This window comes from Aquarana catesbeiana, linkage group LG10 (assembly GCF_042186555.1).
Source record: "Aquarana catesbeiana isolate 2022-GZ linkage group LG10, ASM4218655v1, whole genome shotgun sequence".
NCBI classification, from domain to species: Eukaryota; Metazoa; Chordata; class Amphibia; order Anura; family Ranidae; genus Aquarana; species Aquarana catesbeiana.
Window position 1 is genome coordinate 15,608,284 of NC_133333.1, and position 16,654 is coordinate 15,624,937.

The 16,654-nt window shown below is 45.3% G+C and overlaps 1 protein-coding gene across 4 annotated transcripts in view; it reads right to left on the reverse strand.

The window, feature by feature from the left end:
- The window catches only part of LOC141110375 (uncharacterized), a 41,699-nt gene extending 25,494 nt beyond the window's left edge, over positions 1–16,205 (reverse strand). The window contains exon 1 of one of the 4 annotated variants that reach the window (XM_073601689.1): positions 15,863–16,205. The gene's annotated coding sequence lies outside the window, so the exon portion shown is untranslated. The remainder of the gene's footprint in view (positions 1–15,862) is intronic. The other 3 variants (XM_073601688.1, XM_073601687.1, XM_073601686.1) reach the window with 3 other exon arrangements.
- Positions 16,206–16,654: the final 449 nt, after the last annotated feature.

The following is a 16,654-nucleotide window of genomic DNA, read 5'->3' on the forward strand; positions in this document are numbered from 1 at the left end:
CAAAAAGGTCAACTCAAAGTAAATCTTACAGTCCAGTCAGCTGATTCATTTTGTGCTGGAGGTTGGATTACTGGCAAAGTGCATTCCTGAGAACTGAGTGAGAAGGGTGTTGTATTATATTTGAGCGGAGGAGAAGAGATATTGTCATTGTGTGTGTTGTATTGTATTTGAGCAGAGGAGAAGAGATATTGTCATTGTGTGTGTTGTATTGTATTTGAGCAGAGGAGAAGAGATATTGTCATTGTGTGTGTTAATAGATTCAATAAACAAATGACTTTCCAAACTACGAATCATTATCACGAATCAATATACATACATAAATATCGAATTTCAACTAATATGAAAGAAATTATAGCGGATATAACGAATGAATTCGACATGATTCAAGATTCAGAATAACGAATTTCAACACTCTACAAATAATAACGAATTATCCGAAAACGAATTAACGTAACATAACAAATATAACAGAACGAAATTATGTATTTTACGAATGACAACGAACCGTAACTAAACGAAATTTCCCGTTGTGCGCAAGTCTAGTACCTGTTTGGTCCTGCTGATTATCAAGCACATCCCAGTGTTCAAGCACAGATGCTATACCTCAGCTCTGCATCTTTCCTTGCAGCTTTCCAATTTCTGTGTCCCTCATGGACTCTCTCTCAGGCTTGGGCCCTGGTCTGCCCTGTCCTGGACAGTACGGTGCACACCAGCACCTCTCACAACTCCCTTCACACACTGACCCACTCGGGAGGTGGGGCTCTGAGCTCTAACTCTGGCTCTCATATGAAGTCAGCACACACCTGTGCCATTAGTGTGCTTGCTTCTTACAAAATCTGGCATAGACCACCATATCACACAGTGGCATGGGCTCATCCTTACCCCCCTAATTTTGAACTTGGAAAAGTGGGATAAATTTAACAGGGCACAATGTGACACTCATGGTGTACTGCAGCAAAAGTGGGTAGGGTCTGTAAAAAGCGGGTGTGGCCATATGGGTGTTTACAGGTATACCTGCAGCAGATCTGGTAGGAATCCCTACCAAATAAGAATAAGAACAGTGACACATCCAAGAACAAATAGTTCATTAATAAAATGATTTATCTTTTTAGCTACAACATTAGGTAGAGTCTCTTTATAGTGCAGCAACCCAACAATTCAAACTCATTTGGCATAAAAAAATTTTGAAAACATTATTTGACTTTGACCTTTCTGCGACACCTGTTGAGCCTACTCACTGTACACACAAACACAGATATGCCACAGTACTTTTACCCCCAAAATATGCTTTAAAGTGTCATTAAACACCTATGGAGCGCCCGCCGCAGTTTTACGGCGGCTGTTTGAAGGAGGATATTGTTGCTATGGCAGCAGCTAGCTGCCATAACCCCGGTATCCTCGTCTTCAGCGGGCGGTCCGATACAAGATAAAAGTGGTCTCTGCGGTGGATTCGCTGCAAGATCACTTTTATCGATGGCGGGAGAGGGGGCCCCCCTTCCCACCGCGATCCAGTACCCTCCGCCGCTTACCGGAGCCGTCGGCAGCAGCGGAGGAGATCGCGTCCTGTCTCCTGTCAGGTATGGAGACGAGTGAGGGGAAGATGGCCCCCACCCGTCTCCATACAATTGCTCGGCGGAAGCGATGTCAAAACGTCACTTCCCCCCACAGCTCTTAACCACTTACCGACCGTAAGTGGTTATCGTTGTTATGGTAGCAGCTAGCTGCCATAACCCCGGTATCCTCGTTTTCGTGCGGCGGCCGGCTTTCAGATAAAAGTGGTCCCTGCAGCGGATTCGCCGCGAGATCACTTTTATCGGTGGCAGGAGAGGGCCCCCCCTCCCGCCACGATCCGGTGCCCTCCACCGCTTACCGGAGCCGTCAGTAGTGGCGGAGGTGATCGCATCTGTCTCCGTCCTGTGTCTGGAGACAAGTGAGGCTAAGATGGTGCCCACTCGTCTCCATGACACTGTTGGGCAGAAGCGACGTCAAAACGTCACTTCCGTCCATGCCTCTTAAAGGCATATTTTTTCAAATGTAATTTTTTTAAATGACTTTTTTTTTTATTGCATTTTAGTCTAAATATGAGATCTGAGGTCTTTTTGACCCCAGATCTCATATATAAGAGGTCCTGTCATGCATTTTTTCTATTACAAGGGATGTTTACATTCCTTGTAATAGGAATAAAAGTGACAATTTTTTTTTTTTTAAACAGTGTAAAAATAAAAAGGTAAAATAAATAATAAAAAAGAAAATTTTTTTAAACGCGCCCCGTCCAGATGAGCTCGCGTGCAGAAGCGAACGCATATGTGAGTAGCGCCCGCATATGAAAACGGTGTTCAAACCACACATGTGAGATATCGCCGCGATCAGTAGAGTGAGAGCAATAATTCTAGCCTTAGACCTCATCTGTAACTTAAAACATGCAACTTGTAGAGTTTTTTAAACGTCGCCTATGGAGATTTTTAAGGGTAAAAGTTTGTAGCCATTCCACGAGCGTGCGCAATTTTGAAGTGTGACATGTTGGGTATCAATTTACTCAGCGTAACATTATCTTTCACCATGTAAAAAAAAATTGGGCTAATTTTACTGTTGTCTTATTTTCTTATTCAAAAAAGTGAATTTTTAAAAAAATAAAGTGCGCTTGTAAGACCGCTGCACAAATACAGTGTGAAAAAAAGTATTGCAATGACCGCCATTTTATTCTCTAGGGTGTTAGAAAAAAAACCCAATATGTAATGTTTGGGGGTTCTAAGTAATTTTCTAGCACAAAAAAATGTTTTAAACATGTAAACTCCAAAATCTCAAAACGAGGCTGGTCCTTAAGTGGTTAACCACTTGCCGACCGCCTAACGTATATATACGTCGGCAGAATGGCACGGGCAGGCAGAATCACGTACCTGTACGTGATCTGCCTCCCGCGGGCGGGGGGTCCGATCGGACCCCCCCCCCCGGTGCCAGCGGCGGTCGGCATTTGACTGGGAGTGTCGGGAGGCGAGGGGGAGACCATCCGATCGTGGCCCCCCCCTCGCGATCGCTCCCAGCCAATCGGAATCCTCCCCTGCCTGTGTGTAGTTTCACACAGGCAGAGGATGTGATGTCATCTCTCCTCGGCTTGGCAGTTTCCGTCCCAGCGCCGAGGAGAGAAGACATGTAAGTGCACAACACACACACAGTAGAACATGCCAGGCATACTTTACACCCCCGATCCCCCCCCCGATCGCCCCCCGATCCCCCCCCAATCACCCCCCCCCCTGTCACAAACTGACAGCAAGCAGTATTTTTTTTTTTTCTGATTACTGCATTGGTGTCAGTTTGTGACAGTTACAGTGTTAGGGCAGTGAGCATTACCCCCCTTTAGGTCTAGGATACCCCCCTAACCCCCCTAATAAAGTTTTAACCCCTTGATCACCCCCTGTCACCAGTGTCACTAAGCGATCATTTTTCTGATCGCTGTATTAGTGTTGCTGGTGACGCTAGTTAGGAACGTAAATATTTAGGTTCGCCATCAGCGTTTTATAGTGACAGGGACCCCCATATACTATCTAATAAATGTTTTAACCCCTTGATTGCCCCCTAGTTAACCCTTTCACCACTGATCACCGTATAACCGTTACGGGTGACGCTGGTTAGTTCGTTTATTTTTTATAGTGTCAGGGGACCCGCCGTTTATTACCGAATAAAGGTTTAGCCCCTGATCGCCCGGCGGTGATATGCGTCGCCCCAGGCAGCGTCAGATTAGCGCCAGTACCGCTAACACCCACGCACGCAGCATACGCCTCCCTTAGTGGTATAGTATCTGATCGGATCAATATCTGATCCGATCAGATCTATACTAGTGTCCCCAGCAGTTTAGGGTTCCCAAAAACGCAGTGTTAGCGGGATCAGCCCAGATACCCGCTAGCACCTGCGTTCTTCCCCTCCGCCCGGCCCAGCCCAAGTGCAGTATCGATCGATCACTTACAAAACACTAAACGCATAACTGCAGCGTTCACAGAGTCAGGCCTGATCCCTGCGATCGCTAACAGTTTTCTTGGTAGCGTTTTGGTGAACTGGCAAGCACCAGCCCCAGGCAGCGTCAGGTTAGCGCCAGTACCGCTAACACCCACGCACGCACCATACACCTCCCTTAGTGGTATAGTATCTGATCGGATCAATATCTGATCAGATCTATACTAGCGTCCCCAGCAGTTTAGGGTTCCCACAAACGCAGTGTTAGCGGGATCAGCCCAGATACCTGCTAGCACCTGCGTTTTGCCCCTCCGCCCCGCCCAGCCCAGCCCACCCAAGTGCAGTATCGATCGATCACTGACACTTACAAAACACTAAACGCATAACTGCAGCGTTCGCAGAGTCAGGCCTGATCCCTGCGATCGCTAACAGTTTTTTTGGTAGCGTTTTGGTGAACTGGCAAGCACCAGCAGCCTAGTACACCCCGGTCGTAGTCAAACCAGCACTGCAGTAACACTTGGTGACGTGGCGAGTCCCATAAGTGCAGTTCAAGCTGGTGAGGTGGCAAGCACAAGTAGTGTCCCGCTGCCACCAAGAAGACAAACACAGGCCCGTCGTGCCCATAGTGCCCTTCCTGCTGCATTCGCCAATCCTAATTGGGAAACCACCACTTCTGCAGCGCCCGTACTTCCCCCATTCACATCCCCAACCAAACGCAGTCGGCTGCATGAGAGGCATTTTCTTTATGTCCTCCCGAGTACCCCTACCCAACGAACCCCCCCAAAAAAGATGTTGTGTCTGCAGCAAGCGCGGATATAGACGTGACACCCTCTATTATTGTCCCTCCTGTCCTGACAATCCTGGTCTTTGCATTGGTGAATGTTTTGAACGCTACCATTCACTAGTTGAGTATTAGCGTAGGGTACAGCATTGCACAGACTAGGCACACTTTCACAGGGTCTCCCAAGATGCCATCGCATTTTGAGAGACCCGAACCTGGAACCGGTTACAGTTATAAAAGTTACAGTTACAAAAAAAAAGTGTAAAAAAAAAAAAAAAAAACACAAACAAAAATATAAAATAAAAAAAAAATAGTTGTCGTTTTATTGTTCTCTCTCTCTCTATTCTCTCTCTATTGTTCTGCTCTTTTTTACTGTATTCTATTCTGCAATGTTTTATTGTTGTTATGTTTTATCATGCTTGCTTTTCAGATATGCAATTTTTTATACCTTACCGTTTACTGTGCTTTATTGTTAACCATTTTTTTGTCTTCAGGTACGCCATTCACGACTTTGAGTGGTTATACCAGAATGATGCCTGCAGGTTTAGGTATCATCTTGGTATCATTCTTTTCAGCCAGCGATTGGCTTTCATGTAAAAGCAATCCTAGCAGCTAATTAGCCTCTAGACTGCTTTTACAAGCAGTGGGAGGGAATGCCCCCCCCCAACGTCTTCCGTGTTTTTCTCTGGCTCTCCTGTCTCAACAGGGAACCTGAGAATGCAGCCGGTGATTCAGCCAGCTGACCATAGAGCTGATCAGAGACCAGAGTGGCTCCAAACATCTCTATGGCCTAAGAAACCGGAAGCTACGAGCATTTTATGACTTAGATTTCGCCGGATGTAAACAGCGCCATTGGGAAATTGGGAAAGCATTTTATCACACCGATCTTGGTGTGGTCAGATGCTTTGAGGGCAGAGGAGAAATCTAGGGTCTAATAGACCCCAATTTTTGCAAAAAAGAGTACCTGTCACTACCTATTGCTATGATAGGGGATATTTACATTCCCTGAGATAACAATAAAATTAAAAAAAAAAAATGAAAGGAACAGTTTAAAAATAAGATAAAAAAATAATAATAATAAAGAAAAAAAAAAAAAAAAAAAAAAAAAAAAAAAAGCACCCCTGTCCCCCCTGCTCTCGCGCTAAGGCGAACGCAAGCGTCGGTCTGGCGTCAAATGTAAACAGCAATTGCACCATGCATGTGAGGTATCACCGCGAACGTCAGATCGAGGGCAGTAATTTTAGCAGTAGACCTCCTCTGTAAATCTAAAGTGGTAACCTGTAAAGGCTTTTAAAGGCTTTTAAAAATGTATTTAGTTTGTCGCCACTGCACGTTTGTGCGCAATTTTAAAGCATGTCATGTTTGGTATCCATGTACTCGGCCTAAGATCATCTTTTTTATTTCATCAAACATTTGGGCAATATAGTGTGTTTTAGTGCATTAAAATTTAAAAAAAGTGTGTTTTTTCCCCAAAAAATGCGTTTGAAAAATCGCTGCGCAAATACTGTGTGAAAAAAAAAATGAAACACCCACCATTTTAATCTGTAGGGCATTTGCTTTAAAAAAAATATATAATGTTTGGGGGTTCAAAGTAATTTTCTTGCAAAAAAAATTTATTTTTTTATGTAATCAAAAAGTGTCAGAAAGGGCTTTGTCTTCAAGTGGTTAGAAGAGTGGGTGATGTGTGACATAAGCTTCTAGATGTTGTGCATAAAATGCCAGGACAGTTCAAAACCCCCCCAAATGACCCCATTTTGGAAAGTAGACACCCCAAGCTATTTGCTGAGAGGCATGTCGAGTCCATGGAATATTTTATATTGTGACACAAGTTGCGGGAAAGAGACAATTTTTTATTTTTTTTTTTTTTTTTTGCGCAAAGTTGTCACTAAATGATATATTGCTCAAACATGCCATGGGAATATGTGAAATTACACCCCAAAATACATTCTGTTGCTTCTCCTGAGTACGGGGATACCACATGTGTGAGACTTTTTGGGAGCCTAGTCACGTACGGGACCCCGAAAACCAATCACCGCCTTCAGGCTTTCTAAGGCCGTAAATTTTTGATTTCACTCTTCACTGCCTATCACAGTCTCGGAGGCCATGGAATGCCCAGGTGGCAAAAAACCCCCCCAAATGACCCCATTTTGGAAAGTAGACACCCAAAGCTATTTGATGAGAGGTATAGTAAGTATTTTGCAGACCTCACTTTTTGTCACAAAGTTTTGAAAATTGAAAAAAGAAAAAAAAAATTTTTTTTTCTCGTCTTTCTTTATTTTCAAAAACAAATGAGAGCTGCAAAATACTCACCATGCCTCTCAGCAAATAGCTTGGGGTGTCTACTTTCCAAAATGGGGTCATTTGGGGGGGGGTTTGTGCCACCTGGGCATTCCATGGCCTCCGAAACTGTGATAGGTAGTGAGGAGTAAAATCAAAAATGTACGCCCTTAGAAATCCTGAAGGCAGTGATTGGTTTTTGGGGCCCCGTACGCGGCTAGGCTCCAAAAAAGTCCCACACATGTGGTATCCCCGTACTCAGGAGAAGCAGCTAAATGTATTTTGGGGTGCAATTCCACATATGCCCATGGCCTGTGTGAGCAATATATCATTTAGTGACAACTTTGTGCAAAGAAAAAAAAAAAAAAATTTGTCACTTTCCCGCAACTTGTGTCAAAATATAAAACATTCCATGGACTTAACATGCCTCAAAGCAAATAGCTTGGGGTGTCTACTTTCCAAAATGGGGTCATTTGGGGGGGGTTTATGCCATCTGGGCATTTTATGGCCTTCAAAACTGTGATAGGTAGTGAGGAGTAAAATCAAAAATGTACGCCCTTAGAAATCCTGAAGGCAGTGATTGGTTTTCGGGGCCCCGTACGCGGCTAGGCTCCCAAAAAGTCCCACACATGTGGTATCCCCATACTCAGGAGAAGCAGCTAAATGTATTTTGGGGTGCAATTCCACATATGCCCATGGCCTGTGTGAGCAATATATCATTTAGTGACAACTTTTTGTAATTTTTTTTTTTTTTTTTTTTGTCATTATTCAATCACTTGGGACAAAAAAAATGAATATTCAATGGGCTCAACATGCCTCTCAGCAATTTCCTTGGGGTGTCTACTTTCCAAAATGGGGTCATTTGTGGGGGTTTTGTACTGCCCTGCCATTTTAGCACCTCAAGAAACGACATAGGCAGTCATAAATTAAAAGCTGTGTAAATTCCAGAAAATGTACCCTAGTTTGTAGGCGCTATAACTTTTGCGCAAACCAATAAATATACACTTATTGACATTTTTTCTACCAAAGACATGTGGCCGAATACATTTTGGCCTAAATGTATGACTAAAATTGAGTTTATTGGATTTTTTTTAGAACAAAAAGTAGAAAATATCATTTTTTTTCAAAATTTTCGGTCTTTTTCCATGTATAGTGCAAAAAATAAAAACGGAAGAGGTGATCAAATACCATCAAAAGAAAGCTCTATTTGTGGGAAGAAAAGGACGCAAATTTCGTTTGGGTACAGCATTGCATGACCGCGCAATTAGCAGTTAAAGCGACGCAGTGCCGAATTGTAAAAAGTGCTCTGGTCAGGAAGGGGGTAAAACCTTCCGGGGCTGAAGTGGTTAAAAACTGTCAGTACATGTTGTATTACATGCATTTCATACTCTCTCAGTCACTATGGGATTCATTTTCTGTATTCTGCAATAACCTGGTTGATCCTGCTGTTCACTGTCCCTCCCTTCTTTTCTGTGTTCCTGCTAAAGCCCGAGATTGTGTAGACACGCATTTCAAAAAATTGCACTGCTCCCGGGATACCTTAAAGAAGAACTTTAGGAGTATATAATGTACAGTTCAGTGGTCATGATTATGTCATATTGAGCCCAATGTACAGAGTGCAGTGGTCAGGAGTATGAAATGTACAATATGATTTCTATCATTTAGGGCTGAGGAGACCAGAATGCACAGAGTCCAGGGGTCAGGGATGCATGAAGCACAGAGTAAATGGCTCGAAAGTTGTAATTGTACAGAATACAGGGTTTCCTAGTTATCTTACAGAATAAAGGGGTGAGAAGTGGGTATTGCAGGGGTCAGAAGTGCATAACACACAACTGTCATGGTCAGGGGTCAGACTCAGAGACCAGTAGCTAAAGCAGTAAAGAGGCTCCCACCGACCAGCTGGAAAACTGAACAAGCAGGTCACCCTGGTGGATGACGTGGGCTCACCTGAGGTACGGGGTCTTAGCACTAACCGGTGTTTACCAGAGATCCTGATGGTTGAGATGTGCCTAGTTGCATGTAAGTACCAGGTTGTGGTCCTCAGGTTTGGCCCACCAGGAGGTGAGCAAGCCGGGGTTCGGGAGCAAATATATCAGGTAGGGATCAAGCAGAAGTGTAGTCAGTAAACAAGCCAGAGGTCGGTAACAAGTGGTTTCAGGTTGGGACCAAGTAGAAGTGTAGTCGAGGAACAAGCCATAAGTCGGTAAAGTGTGGTTGTGAAGATACGGATGGCAGCAGTAGTGACATGATATTGGGCGAGTGAGATATTGGCTGGAGAGAGCACAATAATCTGGCAAACAGGAAGTGCAGATTCATGGCTTAATAGGAAGTTCATGGGAAGAGCAAACAGTTCAAGGTTCACGAGAAACAAGACATAAGGTAAGGTTGTCTAAGCAATTAGGTAGGTAGTTGTCCAGCAACTCAGGTGGCCCAGCAAGAAGAGTTACTACTAGGGATGCACCGAACTTTCGGCCGCCAAAACATATCGTCCGAAAATGGCCTTTTCGGCAATTTGCCGAAAGAGAATTCTTGCCGATAATGGTGCCAAAAAGGCCCCGCCCCTGGTGCCGCCCATTAAGGGGGTATCGTTCTGGAGTGCTTTGCGGGAGCGCACTGTGTAGGAAACTGTGTGCAGAGCGGCTTTCCCTCTCAGGTCCGTCTCCCGACATCTTGCTCTGAGTTGCTCCTGCACAGTATGTTAAGTGCGGCCGGGGGGTACAGACTTATCGGAGGCACAGGCGGTGGAGCTTGCTCCCCTCCTCCCATCACTCAGCACAGTGCATGGTGATCGGGTGATAGAAGTCCCTGCATGTGGAAGGATTCTGACATCTGACCCCATTCCCGCTCCTGTCTTCTGTCTCTGTGCAGTGCGATGTGATCCTCTCCTGTCTCTGAGTGCCCCTGTACTGACCAGAATGTGCTTTGTAGAAGGTAAATGAAGTACGGTAATCTTTCCGGCATCACTGCACACTGATAACTCCTCACACCCGTCCCTTCTCTTCTCTCTCATTGCTTGTCCAGCTCTCACTACACTCGCAGTCCCCCTCCTCTCCCTTCATCCTCAGCATTTCCCGGTCCACAATCTTTTTATCTGCCCGTCTTCTGAACCCTTTGTATGCTCTAGTCTGCATCTGTCACAGCCTCAGAATCCTTTCCTCATTCCTCATTGCTCCTTCATCCTGCCAGAACTTTTTTTTCTTTACTTCACTGCAGGGACGTAACTACAGTGGTCGCCATTGCGACCCAGCCCAAGAGGAGAGGCGGCATACAGAGGAACCAATGCCTTCCATATTTTTCCTGAAGCCACTGAATGCCTGCAGGAGGGAGAGGAGGAAAAGTGGGGCATTCAGCAGCTGCAGGAAGAACATGGAGGGCATTGGTTTCCCTGTATACCGCCCCTCCTCTCCAGCTTTTTTTCTGCTGCCCGTGGGCCCCTCAGCTCTCTCCTGGCCCTTCTGTGATCTTGCCGAGCAACTTCTCTGCCCCCCTACTGTTCTCTGCCCCCCCGTGCTCTTTTCCAGTCCCCCCCCCCCCCCGTGCTCTTCTACAGTCCCCCCGTAATCTTCTCTGATCCCTGTGCTCTTCTCTGGTCCCCCCCTGTACTCTTCTCTGGTTCCCCCCTGTGCTCTTCTCTGGTCCTATCTGTACTCTTCTTTGGTCCCCCTTGACGCTTCTCTGATCCCCCTGTGCTCTTCTCTGTTCCCCCTTGACGATTCTCTGATCCCCCTGTGCTCTTCTCTGGTCCCCCCTATGCTCTTCTCTGGTCCCCCCTGTGCTATTCTCCTTTACCCTGCCATTCTCCTGTCACCCTGTACTGTCTCCTGCCTGCCCCCCCCCAGCTCTGTCATGTTCCCCCCCTCCCATCTCCCTCCAGCTGCTGTGGGGAATATGTCAGGATGGAGAGCAGGGAAGGCTTCCGTGCTTGAAATGACAGAATAAGTTATCTGAACAAATCACTTACTCTGTTCATTCCTAACTGTAGCATAATAAACTGTTTACAGACAACACAGTTTACTATGCTACCACACCCACTTTTTGCCGCGGCGCACTACGCTTACCACAGGTCAATCTTCCCCCTAAATGTCCCTCATTCTCAGCTTCAAAAGTTGGGAGGTATGCACTGGTGAGGCCCAGGCAGGCTGCAAATGATGGGCACTGGCAGGCTGCATTGATCTCCTGTACCATGTCTGCCGTCTCTGACCATCTCCTGTACCATGTCTGCCGTCTCTGACCATCTCCTGTACCATGTCTGCAGTCTCTGACCATCTCCTGTACTATGTCTGCAGTCTCTGACCATCTCCTGTACCGTGTCTGCAGTCTCTGACCATCTCCTGTATTATGTCTGCAGTCTCTAACCATCTCCTGTACCGTGTCTTTAGTCTCTGACCATCTCCTGTATTATGTCTGCAGTCTCTGACCATCTCCTGTATTATGTCGGCAGTCTCTGACCATCTCCTGTATCATGTCTACAGTCTCTGACCATCTCCTGTACCATGTCTGCAGTCTCTGACCATCTCCTGTATTATGTATGCCGTCTCTGACCATCTCCTGTACCGTGTCTGCAGTCTCTGACCATCTCCTGTATTATGTCTGCAGTCTCTAACCATCTCCTGTACCGTGTCTTTAGTCTCTGACCATCTCCTGTATTATGTCTGCAGTCTCTGACCATCTCCTGTATTATGTCGGCAGTCTCTGACCATCTCCTGTATCAAGTCTACAGTCTCTGACCATCTCCTGTACCATGTCTGCAGTCTCTGACCATCTCCTGTATTATGTCTGCAGTCTCTGACCATCTCCTGTATTATGTCTGCAGTCTCTGACCATCTCCTGTATCATGTCTGCAGTCTCTGACCATCTCCTCTAATGTGTCTGCAGTCTCTGACAATCTCCTTTATCATGTCCCCAGTCTCTGACAATCTCCTTTATAAAAATATTTTTTAAAAACAGTCACTTTCGGTTTTGGTGCTGCTTCGGTATCGGTTTTCGGGATCAAGGAAGATTTATTTTCGATATCGGTTTCAGCACCAAAAAACCCATTCGGTGCATCCCTAGTTTGCACAAAAGTTATAGCATCTACAAAATAGGGGATAGTTTTATGGCATTTTTATTATTTTTTTTTATTTTTTTTACTAGTAATGGCGGCGATCTGCGATTTTTATCGGGACTGCGACATTATGGCTGACACATCGGACACTTTTGACACATTTTTGGGACCATTGGCATTTATACAGCGATCAATGCTATGAAAATGCATTGATTACTGTAAAAATGTCACTGGCAGTGAAGGGGTTAACACTAGGGGGCGATCAAGGGGTTAATTGTGTTCCCTAGTGTGTGTTCTAACTGAAGTGGGGATGGGATTGTGCAGGGGAGATGACAGATTGCTGTTCATACTCTGTATGAACACATAATCTGTCTCTTCTCCCCTCAGAGAACCGGAAACTGTGTGTTTACACACACAGGTCCCGGTTCTCGGTGTGCCCCGAGCGATCGCGGGAGCCCGGCGGTGATCGCGACCGGCGTGCACTTGCATCGGCTCCATGGGCGAGCAGGGGGCGCTCGCGCGCGCCCCTAGTGGCCAAATCTGGAAGCGACGTAACATGACGGCGATTCACGCAGCCGAGCCATGTTGCCGCAGTATAACTGCGGCGGCTGGTCGGCAAGCGGTTAAAACTCAGATATAAAAAACACTAAGACTCTTCAAGGACACAACTATATACAGTCCGTATATACACTTCTTCTCTGCTTCCTGAACTCGCAGGACCAGCTGGCACACTGTTGATCTGACAAAAGGCTCAGTCAGATTAAAAGCAAAAGCCCTTTACAGTCTGGGCCCGAGGGCCCCTTGTTTGTGTAGCAATGTCCTAGTGCCCAACTGTCCATCCTGTGGCTACTGATCCCAACACCACCTCTTCAGGGACTGCCAGCTACACCTGGCTGCAGCTGCCCTTTTCACTAGCCCTCCTGGCCAAGACTCCACAGTCCTCCCAGACTGACTCTGCATCCATCTCTGACTGCTCTCTCCCAGTCCTCCCGACTGTCTCACTCACCAGCCAGCTGGCTGTCTTCCTCCCTGGAGATTTACCCGGCACTGTTCTCCTGCTTCCTTCTGCTTCCTTCTCCTGCTCCTGTGCCTCCAGTCAGGACACACCTGTGTTTTGTGAAGAGGGGGTCCCTTCCGCACCCGAGCCCAGGTCCGAGCTCACCCCCCAGACTAGGGGGCACCCTCAAGGGTCACTGACAGCCTAACACTCCATCTCCATCTTCCACCCGAACTCCACTCCCCCAGCTGGGCTGACCCTGAGTATTGGAGGAGGGCTGCCCCCTGCCAACCCATCTGTTGGGGATTGCTCAGGGCCCTCAGAATACTTCAGGCAGCTCCTCCTTACCTCCACGCTCATTCATCTGGAAATTTCCAGCAAGTTACGGAAGTAGTGGGAAGTCTCGGAGATGCTGCCTGTGAGTCACCCAGCTCTCCCTGAGTCAGTCTCCTGACCCAGATCAACAAAACAACACAGGTTTGGCTGCAGCCAAGACTGGCAATTTTCCTACACTAACAAAACCAGCTTCTCCGCCTCTCCCTCCCTCTGGCTGCACTGCAAGGGGATTGGTTCTAGCACGTGTGCCCCTTTCATCTGCTGTCCAGGCCCCCTGTGTGCCCATCCCCCCCCCCCCCACAGTGCTGCTGGCTTCCCTCCTCTCCCGCCGGTAGCTGCTACGGGCACACAGGGGGATGTCATTTACTGGCCCCCTCCTTTCCTGAGTGAACACAGTGAGCGATTTGTATCAATGACTCCTGTGTCCATTCATCACAGAAGCATAGTATAACACATTTACTATGCTTGTTTGTGAATGATCAGGAAGCTCCAGAGCGCTTCCTATTCATTTATCTGTGCAGCTGAGGTTGTAGAGAAAGGCACCGATGAATCTATGTGCTCAGTCACTTTTGGCCAAGGGGGGCCTGTCAGGTAGGCTGTATGGGACCCCCCTGATTTCTAACAGCAGCCCCATTAGCAGGGATTCCTTGAAACCTGGAAAGTTATTTCAAGGGTTTCTCCACCTTAACCTCGTTAGCAGTAATTCTGAGTGTGGCTCGGGGTGAACTTTCAGTACTAAAAGTGGTAACCCCGAGCCACACTCGGGATCGCAAGTTACTTTCCTTGTCCCCAGGATCCTGCCATGTCTCCCCGATGTGTGTGCGAGCCGCCCTCCGCCGGATCTATCACAGTGTGGAGCTCCGTTCCCTGTGAGCGTTGCGATGCACGGGGGCGGGGAGCGGCGCCAAATTCAAAAAGAAAAAACACAATACACATACAGTACACTGTAATCTTACAGATTACATAAATGTTTTAAATAATTTCACCTCCTTTTTGTCCCTAGTGGTTTGTCCAGTGTCCGGCATGCACTTTTATATGATATACACTGTTCTTTCTGCCTGGAAACTGGAGATTGTCCATAGCAACCAATAGTGTCCCTTTACATCAAAAGCGGTTTTAGACCAGCTAGAAAACAGCGATAATAAATTAGAATCACTCGCAGAATTGAGGGATAGTGATTTGTGGGGAAATCCGTCATCAAACACTGAAAGTAACGACAGCGACAATTCTGCAACTGAGATCATTTCAGTGTTTTTTGATTTGATTACATTATTGAATAATTTTTATTATTATATTATTATTTGCGATAATTATTTACAGTTATTTATTATATTATAATTTATGATTTCATGTTTCAAACTTGACTCTTGTTTGGACAGATTTAAAGCAGATGTCCACCCTAAAAAAAAAAAAAAAATTGCATTAAAATGCTCCTAAAAATGTGAAAAAAATTAATAGAAAAAAAAATTTTTTTTTTTACTTACCAGAAATGCCTGTTGCTAGGCAGATCGTCCTAATCTGTCATTTCCTACACCGCGGTGATCTTCAGTCTTCTCCTCCTCGCGTTGTCTTCTGGGGAAGGTGGCACGGTGTGTTCTGGGAACTGTGTGTGTCCCAGAACACAGCCGGCCATTCACAAAGAGCCGCGCGGCTCGCGCATGCGCAGTAGGAGACGGGCAGTGAAGCCGCAAAGGCTCCACTGCCTGTTTTCCTTACTTTGAATGACGGCGCCGGGACCTGATCCGATGGACGAATCGGCCTCCGGCGGCCGAAATCGCGGGCACCCAGGACAAGTAAATGTGCTTATTAAAAGTCAGCAGCTACAGTGTTTGTAGCTGCTGACTTTTACATTTTTTTTTAAAGTCAGTTAAAGTAAAAGTCCTCTTTAAGTGAGTTATTCCTAAGAATTACAGGCCTACAATATAAAATGCCAAATTTCCATGCAAAATAATTGTACCGCTTTGAGCATCAAAAATCTGAAATAATCATCCCGCCAGGGAGCAGGGTTGCCAACCTCCCGCAGCATTTTTTACTGACAAAACATGGAAGATTTACTGGCGGAGCACATTTTTTACTGGCAACCTGAGAAATTACAGAACTCCTATTGAAAACTAACACAGCGAATATTTGAACAGTATAAACATGATATGGAAACACTGACAATACCGATAACAAAGTAATTTGCTTGATTTACACTTAAAAAGTCAACACAGCACGAAATTATCAGCCCCTGATATTTACTGGCAGTTGTAAAAAAAAAAAATCACAGATTTTTACAAACTGTCAGTAAATTTACTGGCGGGTGGCAACTCTGCCAGGGAGGTTAAAAAGGTTGACAAAAGGCTGTTCTAATACTTTCCTCTTCTATTTTATTTAAAAAAAAATCTATTATTATTATTATTATTATTTATAATAATAATAAATAATAATAATAGATTTTTTTAAATAACAAAATTGAAGAATTATTTTTTTTTCTTACCTTTTTATGTGTCTTTTTTTTCCTTCTTCCAACTAGAAAATACAACCAGACTGACTATGGTGGGAAACCAAAAATCCTCCAGTGAAGAATAAAGCTCTGCATTCTCTAGATCGGTTAATAGAAATGAAACTGGCTGATTCTATTTTAACAAGGTTTCCTTTCTCCTGCCTCTTTGCTACTTTCAGTTTCATTTCCTCATCTTTCTCTCCAGAGACACAGTTGGTTTGTAATGCTGCTCCAACTTGTCCGTGTTCCTTTTTGCTGGTAGTTTGGATAAAGAAGCCAAAAACGTTGGTAAAAACATCAAACCTGAATCAGAGCACCATTGCAGTCAATGCAAAACCCAAAAGGAAAAAAAAAAGTAGCCCCCTAAAAATAAATGCCTGCAGCATAAAATAATTGTAATAAAAAAAAAAATGTTATCACAAATTTCACGTCACTATACAAATTTACAACTTCCTACAGATATAACCCCACAGGTTAAAAACATTTAAAATTTGTGAAACAAAAAAAAAAAAAATTAAAAAACATACAAAATCCACTCAAAAAGAATGTCAACGCACCAGTCCCTTGTACATACCTCCCAACTTTTTGAGATGGGAATGAGGGACACCTACTAGCAAAAGTATGTAGGCATAGGACACGCCCCCTGCCACACCCCCTTAAAGGAGAATTAACCCCAAAAATAGATTAGTTAAACCCACGAGGGCTTTTTTTCACCACCACTATTCCTTTATATTGGCTTTTGACATTTACAAATGCTGCAGTTTCGAAATCAGATGAAAGGTTTAG